The sequence below is a fragment of the Talpa occidentalis genome, unplaced genomic scaffold (assembly GCF_014898055.3).
Source record: "Talpa occidentalis isolate TD23 unplaced genomic scaffold, MPIMG_talOcc4v2.1 talOcc4.13, whole genome shotgun sequence".
Taxonomy (NCBI): domain Eukaryota; kingdom Metazoa; phylum Chordata; class Mammalia; order Eulipotyphla; family Talpidae; genus Talpa; species Talpa occidentalis.
Genome location: NW_023601322.1, coordinates 36712768 through 36713235, shown reverse-complemented (window position 1 = coordinate 36713235; position 468 = coordinate 36712768).

Genomic DNA, 468 nt, shown 5'->3' with positions numbered 1-468 from the left:
GAGCAGGCAGAAGGACCGAAGTACACTGCTGAGGGGAGCGGGCGGCAGGAGAGGTCTGCGCGCCATGTGGGACCCTCACACGGTGACCGGGAGCAGCCGGGGATCGAACCGGCGCTGCAGAGGCTGGCGGACAGCTTCGCAACCCAGCGCTCAACCGCTGCGCCACCGGGGAGGCACTAAGCCCTAATTTTTGATGTCTTTTTTATAACCAGAGTGACCAGATACCATGTGGTCAGTGTGCAAACTGGAATATATGAGGCAGGGACTAAGGGTGGATTGGTACTCTGACAGCCTGCAGCACAGCCTCCCGCTCCGAAGGCAGGAAAAGGGATTCCAGACCTGCAGCTGGACCCGCTGGCACAAGAATTTCCTCCAGGTGCTAGCCCTGTAGGGTGAGCTGGAGCCTCCCGCAGCCTCGTAAGCCACGTGGGGGAGCCCTTCTGGGCAGGCGCATGCGCAAGCATTTCC